The sequence below is a fragment of the Nicotiana tabacum genome, chromosome 6, assembly GCF_000715075.1.
Source record: "Nicotiana tabacum cultivar K326 chromosome 6, ASM71507v2, whole genome shotgun sequence".
Lineage (NCBI taxonomy): Eukaryota > Viridiplantae > Streptophyta > Magnoliopsida > Solanales > Solanaceae > Nicotiana > Nicotiana tabacum.
Genome location: NC_134085.1, coordinates 4,097,657 through 4,106,459, shown reverse-complemented (window position 1 = coordinate 4,106,459; position 8,803 = coordinate 4,097,657). Strand labels below are relative to the sequence as shown.

The 8,803-nt window shown below is 38.7% G+C and overlaps 1 long non-coding RNA gene across 3 annotated transcripts; it reads left to right on the top strand.

Moving 5' to 3' along the window:
• The first annotated feature begins 201 nt into the window (after positions 1 to 201).
• LOC107808533 (uncharacterized) lies at positions 202 to 7,660 on the top strand. Of its 3 annotated transcripts, none has more exons than XR_012710208.1 (5): positions 202 to 1,163; positions 2,408 to 2,593; positions 2,719 to 3,563; positions 4,852 to 4,921; positions 5,871 to 7,660. It is a non-coding gene; the product is annotated as an uncharacterized LOC107808533 (long non-coding RNA). The 3 variants fall into 3 exon arrangements; XR_012710207.1 differs by adding an exon at positions 1,877 to 2,171 and having other exon boundaries at positions 207 to 1,163; positions 2,719 to 4,921; XR_001653160.2 differs by having other exon boundaries at positions 212 to 1,163; positions 2,719 to 4,921.
• The last annotated feature ends 1,143 nt before the right edge of the window (positions 7,661 to 8,803 follow it).

The following is an 8,803-nucleotide window of genomic DNA, read 5'->3' as shown; positions in this document are numbered from 1 at the left end:
TGAAGCTCTCCTAGCCAAAGCTTCACCCTCTAAAGTCTACAATATTTGACAATATACACACACTTTTTACAATTCAACAAAGTTGGCTATCAAATCAAAGAAATTCAACAAGGTTGGTTACCAAACCAAACTAATTCAACAAGGTTGGCTACTTAACCAAACCAAGTCAACAAGGTTGATTATCAAACCAAAGAAACTTTTATTAAGCACATGACTAATACTTGTTGAATGAGATGGACATCGTCAAATCATGAAATGATGGGAAACAAGATATATAACATCTAGAAAAGGCTGTGATGATTCCTAACTTCTCCAACTTCTTTTTGTCCTCTTATTAGCGGCTATGATGATTATGTCTAGAGTTGGGTCGGCGTTGGAGTGGCCCGTATCTTGGCGGGGCGACCCGGAATTCATCTATTTGATGCAACTGATCCCTGCAGCCATGGCGATCCTTGTCTCCGTTGCCTGATTTTTTTTATCATCCGAGCCTCTCGGAAAACTGCTTTATTACCCTCTGAATTAGATTAGCCCAGAAATGGCGAGAATGAGGCGACAGAGAGCGAGTATGGGATTTTTTTTCAAGGGTGGTTGTCCCTCTCTGCTGTGTCTATGATTCTCCTTTTTTGTAACAAACCAACAGCCCTTAAAAAAGGAAAGAGAGAAAGATAGATGATAACGCTTCAGTTTCTGGATTTGTTTGTAGTTTGCATATTATTCAAAGACCCAATACACACACAATTATACTACAACAACTCCGGGACCTTCAGATCTTAATGAGGCAGTGATGATGATTTTTTTTCTATATCTGGGGGAACAAATTCGGGCATGGAGATTATCCGACCCGTATCTTGGCATGACAACCGGTATGGTCTGTGATTGAGACTCTTCTCACTCACATGCAACTGGTTTTTTGCAGCCATGGCGTGGTTGGCTCCTCTTTTGCCTTTGTCATAAACACATATCTGAGCCTCAATTTGGTAAAGAAAATATCAATCTTTTAGATTTTATTGATGTGGGATATATCGAAACCACGCTGTTTTAAGTTCTAATGCTTTTTTGAGCTGTGAAGTATAGCCATTGTTTTCTATCAGTAGCAGCTCAAGAATGAGGCATTAGAGTGAAATGTGGGATTTTTTTGTAACGGTGGTTGCCCTCGTTCTCTGGTAAGCCCGTGATTTTTTATTTTATATTTTAAATTTTGCTTTTATGCCAGCTACCATGTTGGTATTTTCTCCTAATTTTTTTTTAAGAGAGTGGCACGTGAGTATGTACCGGTAACTCTGCCCACCAAGGCTTGGGCACATAAAAGAATCACAAGTATTTTTTTGCCTCCGCTCGGATTTGAGCCTGAGACCTCATGGTCTCCAGCCACTTCATTGACCACTACACCACAATGCATATTTTCCAAAATTATGAATTTTTGTTGAAGGATATTGTACTTCCCATGCGATAATAGCTGGATGTTGTGATGGTATACTTGGTTGTGTTAAACAGAAAGTAACTGATTAATTACCAAAAAAGAAAAACTTAGCTCGAGTCTTGTAATGCGAGGTCAATGTTGACTTAAGGTTTATTAGAATAGGCCAAAAAGGAGAGAATGAGGTACCAAAGAGGCGGGAATTCTATCAAAGATAGGTGCCTAACTCTGCATTACAAATGTTTCTCGAGGTTTCAAAGAGCATTAGCAGTTAAAGAGAAAGAAAGAAAACTAAATCAGTTTCTGGGGGTTTTGTCTGTGACTTCGTTTATGTCTGCTGATCTATTGGTTCCTTGTTTCTGCTGTGTTCTTATTCTTTGCTGTCTTGGCTTCGAGATTCTTCTTAGAAGCTATTGGGGACTGCGAATGATGCTTAAAATAAAAATATGTGATTGGCAGGTGAAAAAGGGTTGTAATGATGCTTCTAGCTCTTTCTTTTTCTTTTCTTGTGCTTAATCAGTGAGCATGAAAACTACCTAGCTGTATCTTGGCTTGGCATCTCGGTATGGCCTGCAATTGAGAATCTTCTCTCTTGCATGCAACCATTGTTTGCAGCCATGGGGTGGCTGGCTTCTCTTTGCCTGATGATAACATAGATCTGAGCCTCAATGTCAATATCAACCAGTAGTGGCTCATTCCCAAGTCAGTTGGGACCGGCTATGCGAATCCTCTGTATCCATTTTGGTATATTTAGGTACATTTCATTCAATTAGTATATAATGTCTTTTAAGACAAAAATATATAATATGAAATAAGAAGAAATAATCGAATTATATCATGAAAAGTACAACAAGAAATGACCTTATAAAAAAGTATATGATACAAAATAATCAATTCTAGAAAAGGTAATACACTAAATTAGTTGCCTCAATGACATTCGAGACTTTGCCTTTATATTTGTCTGATCATCTTGTTTTTTTAAAATGGCAGGTGCTTTTGCATTATTTCTACACCATAAACAGAAACTGGATTCTCAACTCAAGAACAAGAATGGGGCTGCATATGGATGGAAAGTTTTTAAGGGTGTTGCCTTCCATCTGCATGCCCGTGATATCTCTGTATTCTGCCACTGCCAAAGCAAAAGCCCTTCTATCATGCTTAGCTGGCGCTCTAATGGTTGGTTATTCGCAATCTGCTCTATTTCTCACGCAATTTGCTTCTCTTTCTTGGTCATTGTCATTCTCATTTCCTTTTCACAAATCTCAATCAGTATGAGCATTATTGCTGTTGCTTATCTGTAGGTTGTGATGATAAAGCAGCTTGATTTCATTGTATTTGGGTCTACTGGACCTGTATCTTGGCAGTGCAAACCAGGATGACTTAAGCAGAGTCTTATTTCTCTAGCAAGCATTCTTGTTTGCAGCCATGGCGGTGTCCCTTTACCTGATCTTATGACAGATCTGAGCCTACGTATATACTCATGAGTTTCACTTCATAGATAGATATCTAAAAATAGATGGAAATAACTTTTAGATATGCCTGGAGAAAGAGAAGGACAATGGTGAAAAAAGTGAAAACTACTTTCCCTTGTGATGAAAAAGGAAGGTTAGATACTTAAAGGCAGACTTACACGGGCCTTTAAAAGTTCTCTTCTTGAACTAGCTCAGAAATTGCAAGGATGAGGCAAGAGAGAGTATGAGATTTCTTTCGAGGGTGGTTGCCCCTCTTTCAATATCTGGTTTTCTGGATGACCATTTGGGAAATTTCCCCAATATACAAGTATACCACAACAACTACCTTCAGATCTTCAGTCTGTCCTCATGGCCCTTTGTGGTTTCTTCCAGTTTACTCTCATCGTCTCATTATTAATGGGAACTGGAAAGTGTTACATTATGATGCATTCTACTACAGAAAGGGGCTGTGATGATGCTTATAAATCTTTCTATTTCTGGGCTGATCATTGAGTCATTGAGATGACCGGACTTGTATCTTGGCATGGCAACCCGGTATGGCATGTGATTGAAAACTCCTCTCTCTCTCTCTCTCTCTCTCTCATGCAACCGGTGTTTTGCAGCCATGGTGTGGCTGGCTTCTCTTTTGCCTTATCATAATACGCATCTAAGCCTCAATTTGCTGAAGATCATAGGTAGGCATTTGGACAATATTTGAGTTGAATTTGTGAAGTTCTCTTGAGTGCAGACTTGTGAGGTCTCTTTGGTTAAAAGCTCTTATCTAAGCGAATTCTCGTTATTAGATTAGCCTAGAAATGGCGAGAATGAGGCAACAGAGAGTATGGGATTTTTTTCAAAGGGTGGTTGCCCCTCTCTGCTTTTTCAATGATACTCCACTTTTCAAAAAACCAACAGCCCTTTAAAAAGATAGAGAGAAAGAGAACATACTTCAGTTTCTGGGTTTCTTTGCATTTTTTGCACCCTTAACGTATACTCAAACCCCAGTACCCAACTATACTATAACAACTACGCGACCTTCGGATCTTCCGTCTGACTCCTTCATGGCTTTGAAAACCCTTAAAGAGGCAGTGATGATGATTTATTTTCTATACCTGGGCTAACTGATTGGGGCATGGAAATTACCCAAACCCTATCTTGGCGTGGCAACCCGGTATGACATGTGATTGAGTCTCCTCTCTCTCACATGCAACCGGTGTTCTGCAGCCATGGCGTGGTTGGGTTCTCTTTTGCTTTATCATAACACATCTGAGCCTCAATTTGCTAAAGAAAATATACCATTTCCATGTATTGATGCAGGAGATATTGAACCCTCGTCCTTTTTATTAGAAGTTATAATGCTTTTCACTCGTAATGTTTTTGTCGTCCTCCAGTAAGCCCATGATTTAAATAGCAGCCTTAATGATCCGATTTTTGCAAATCACCCAGCGAATTCCTTTTGTTAGATTAGCCCAAACTGGTGAGGAAAGGCAACAGAGAGTGTGGGATTTCTTTCAAAGGTGGTTGCCCCTCTCTGCTTAGCCTATGATTCTCCATTTTTTAACAAACCAACAGCCCTTAAAAAAGAAAGAGAGAGCACTTCAGTTTCTGGGTTCTTGCATTTGCACCCTAATGCATACTCAAAACACGAACATACAACTATACTACAACACGACCTTTAGATCTTCAGTCTGTCTCCTCATGGCTTTGAGAACTCTTAGAGGCAGTGATGATGTTTCTCGTATCTGAGCTAACTGATTCGGGCAGATTACCCCACCTGTATCTTGGCGTGGCAACCTGGTATGGCCTGTGATTGAGACTCTTCTCACATGCAACCAGTGATCTGCAGCCCTGAGTGGATGGGTTCTCTTTGCCTCAATGTGCTAAAGATAATAGATTCAATGTGGGAGATATCGAACCCATGCCCTTTTGATTACAAGTTATAATGCATTTTTCACTGCTTATGTATTCCATTTTTATGGTCAGTATCAGCTCAAGAATGAGGCATTAGAGTGAAATGTGGGAATTTTGTAACGGTGGTTGACCTCCTTCTCTAGTAAGCCCATGATTTCCTTTTCTTTTTTTTTTGTTAATACCAGCTACCATGTTCATATTTATCTCCCCATAATTAAGAATGTACTAAAGGATATATGTTTCCCTGTATGAGAATCAAACAACTGTTCTCCAACTTTCTGCCGTAAATTCTTGCCGGTGAACTTCTTCCTTCTACGTGACTTCCTATTTGCATCCCATATGATAATAGCTGGAAGTCATGACCGATACTAGTATGTCTTAAACAGTATTATCAATTTTCTGAAAATTTAAATATTTAATTACAAAAAAAAAGAAAAAAGAACTTGCTTGAGTCTGCTAATGGCAGGCCATTGTTGACTGAAGGCCTGTTAGAACAGCCCAAAAAAGTAGAGAATGTTACTGAATGAGGTAACAGACTTTCTGGAAATGTAACTTATTAATTACCAAGAAAAACCTGTTTAGTCTTGTAATGGGAGGCTAGTGTTGACTGAAGGTATGTTAGAAGAACCCAAAATTTTCATCAAAATAAAGAGAGGAGAGAATGAGGTAAAAGACAGAAGGCAATTTCTATCAGAGGTGGTTACCTATCTCTACTTTACCAATGATTCTCCATGTTCCAAAAAGAACCAACCTTTATATTGAACATGCAAAAAACTAAAATCAGTTTCCTGTGGTTCTGTTTGTGACTTTGTTTATGTTTACTGATCCATATTGGTCCCTTGTTCATATCTTCTGGCCTCCTTCGTCATTAGGCGTTTTTTGGGTATTCAATATGAGCTTAGTCCAAAATTTCCACTATTTCTTGAAAAGTATGGAAAAGAATTACCAGTTCTGAAAGAGGCAGTGATGCCTGCTTATCTGGGTCAAACCATTTGGGCATAGAGAAATCCGATCAGTATCTTGGTTTGACAAACACCGTAATGGGCTGTGATTTGAGGCATCCCTTTCACATGCAATCTGTGTTTTTGCAGCCATGGCATGGTCTCCTTCTCTTTGCCTTATTAGGAACTCAGATCTGAGCCTCATTTCCAATTAGTCCAACTGGACAGCTCGGGATCGAACACAAGACCTTCGTTGACTGTAACCCATTTTGTCCTGTTCAGCAGCTCAAAGAACGAGAGATCAGAGAGATGGAGATTTTCGCTTCTTTTGGCAAGAAAATCAACACCACCCTTTTTAAGGAAACCATTGATTAGTTTTCAATGGAAGGCCATTCTCTGAACTGGGGATTCTTCAGCTTTCTGTGTTAGACTGACGTGATAACCAGCTAGACTACCACTTCATTTCAGCTCAAAGAATGAGGCTCAGGGAGGTGATTCTCAGAGTGGATGACCATCTCCGACATGCTAATGTTTGTGCATATGCATGTTTCTCGTGTATATGTGGCATTGTGCATGCATTTCGGTTGTCTTAATTTTGTCCTCACTGGCTGTATTTTGATGCAATGCGAACAAAGTAACACATCCATAAAATCCAATAGGGGAAACAATGGGGCTATGATGACAATATTTGTTGAGCTAATTGAATTCGGGCATTGGAATTTTGCTGGCATTATCTTGGCGGGGCAACTTGACTTTCTGGTTTGCAGCCATGGCAGGTGCAGAGAACTCAATGCCCCACATAATCTGAGCCTCCATTTTAACAGAAGCCTTAGCATCGTTTCTCTATTACCAATGAGGCCAACAGGGGAGAAAGGGACTTATTTGAGGGTGGTTGCCCCCTGTTGCTCCTGGCCTGTGATTTCTCTATTACCAAAACCTACAGCCCTCTTCTAGTCCTCCTTTTCACCTCAGATAAGAAAGAAAGCAGAGCATTACCAGCAGCAACAACAGTAGTACTTGGACCTCGTTCTGATTTATGAGCTTAGTCCAAAGCACCCTAAATTCTTCAAAACCTATGTTTATCAAAGAGGCAATGATGATATTTGCTTATGTGGGCAAAAAAATTTATGCCCTGCATTGAAACAAGCAGATCCGTATTTGGCTTCGCAAACCACTGATGTTATGTGATTTGAGGCTGCTCTATCACATGCAACTGGTTCTTTTGCAGCCACGGCGTGGTCTCTTTCTCTTTGCCCAATTAGTAACCCAACTCTGAGCCTCAATACTTCAATTTATCCTTCTGGACGTTGTTTGATGGAAACACATTTTCATTTTTCATGAAAGCCAGCTCATAAATGAGGCATCAATTTTACCAGTCTCAAAAAAATGAGGCATCAATGAGAAATGGGAATTACTTATTTATTTATTTGTTCATTTGTTTAGTTTTGCTGGTAAGGCCAAGATTTCTTGCTGGAAGAGATTAACAGTGGTTTGCTCTTTTCTGCAACTCTAGCTTCGGAAGATGCACGTTGTTGATTTTTTGCTGCTACTGCTACTGATTCTCGTCTTGGTGCGACGTGGCTGCATTAACACCTTAACAGCGAGAATCATACTAGAAATAAAGAAAAAGGTGAAAAATTGAGGCAGCACTTTTGGTAAATAGCATTGTTAATTTGCATTGAGATGATACAAGACTCAGTATCTTGGCGGGCAATCTGGAGAAGGTTGCAGCCAATAATAATAGAGAAATCTGAGCCTTGGTATTAAGCATTACTAGTAGTTTCTATCTCTTTTTTTTTCCTTTTTTCAAGATTGCTAAGAGAGTTGCAATTTTCTTTTGAAATATTTTCCGTGTCTTTGTAAGTATTGCTCGTTTTTTGTAAACAAAAATTCTGTTCTAAAAGAGGCAAGAGATGTGGAAATACAGCGATTATAAATCACTCTCCTGCCAATGGATACCAGATTTTTTGTTGTTTCATGCCCGTATTTTTCAATTTCATAGTATTAGAGATTATTTGATTTCTGAAGCTTTGACCTTTACAAAAAAACTATGGAGATAATCCCACGCAAATGCTTGATTTTCGCTGCAGAAACATATCTGATGTACAAATTTTATAAGCCTAACCTACTTGTGTGGAATGTCATTATGTTCTATTGTATGGTTTTTGCATAGATCCATTTCTATTGCTGTTTTGGTCTTTTGCTAGTGAACAATGGTACTCTAGTAACAATGTTTATCTGCTTTTCTGGTTCTTGCTGTCTTTTGGAATGTTGTTTCTGCTGGAATGTTCAGCCATTTTCTATTTGGAAAGGAATAAAAACAAAGGGAAATGTTTTTAAATTTTCATAAGTGTGAGGCAGTGAGGCCATATGTGTAATTGAAAAATCTGGTGAATATTTAGATTTATTTTTGAATGAAAAATCTAGCGGCAAATATATTTCTAAGCATACATGATAGAATGAGAACCATGTTTTACCAAAAAAGTGTTAAGAGTCTTTTTATAAACTAATTAAATAGGAAGATTTAAAGTAAATCCTAGACAAAATAATTCATCCTAGATCTGAGATAGAGGATAAGAACAAGCAAGCATAGCTAAACATAAGCTTTAACCATAGTTATAACTTAATCCCGTAATATAAAAAGAGGATGGTTATTTTCATAATATTGAACAATAATGAAGAATACACAGATAAAAATGTCACCGATCTTTAACAAGGTTGACCCCCGTACATTTGATATGATGAGACTAACGTTGTATATTGAGGATCTGATCTTCTCTGCTTCTTTCTCTTTAGCGAGGAGAAAGAGATGAAGATCCCTCTTCTCTGAAAATATGTCTATGTGAGAGTTTGCTTTCAGTCTCCTTTCTTCTTCTTCTCACTTAGTTTATATATTAGGTATCCTCATTTATCCAACAGTCATTAGCCAGTACCTAAGCCATTTGGCTGTATTGCTGGTTGACCCTATGAAATGCCGTAACATCCAATTCGACGTTCAAGCATTCTGAATACACGACCTCAACCGGTCGAGGTGCATGTCGTTATAGCGTTGTATAAATACGACTTCGGCCCAAGTGACTTTT